The following is a 587-nucleotide window of genomic DNA, read 5'->3' on the forward strand; positions in this document are numbered from 1 at the left end:
TTGTAGAATATCTTTATACCGCAAATCAAATGTCAGTAGACATGAGAAAATTCACATAGGCAAATACCCATGGATTTAATGTATGTGAAAATACTTTCCCCTAGAAACCACACCTGAGGAAGCATCAGAGAAGACACACAAAAGTGAAGCCCTATAAATGTACAGCTGTTTTTTGGTTACCACAGGGGATTGGTTCCAGGACTTCTCAGTCATGGCAAAGTCTGTGAATGCTTAAGTCTGTTATATAATGTCGCATAGTATTTTTGTAACATTCTGCTGTTTAATTAACATGTCTAGTTTACTTATAATACTAAATAAAATGCAAAAACTATATGAATAGTTGTTAGGGTGTGTTATTTGTATAATTTTTATTGTAGTAGTATTTTTATCTGTTTTCACACATTTTAAATCAGCAGTTGGTTGAATTCTTGGATGTAACTCATGTGAATGTGTAAGGCCAGCTAACAAGTGTGGAAGCCTCTTCTGTCAAAAGTCACACCTCAGCAGACATCTGAGAAGTCACACGGGAGATATCCTGTATGGCAGAGACTAGCTATGTATTATGCAAAAATACTCTCCTTTCTTTT

Source organism: Galeopterus variegatus, unplaced genomic scaffold (genome assembly GCF_000696425.1).
Source record: "Galeopterus variegatus unplaced genomic scaffold, G_variegatus-3.0.2 Scaffold23108, whole genome shotgun sequence".
Classification (NCBI taxonomy): Eukaryota; Metazoa; Chordata; class Mammalia; order Dermoptera; family Cynocephalidae; genus Galeopterus; species Galeopterus variegatus.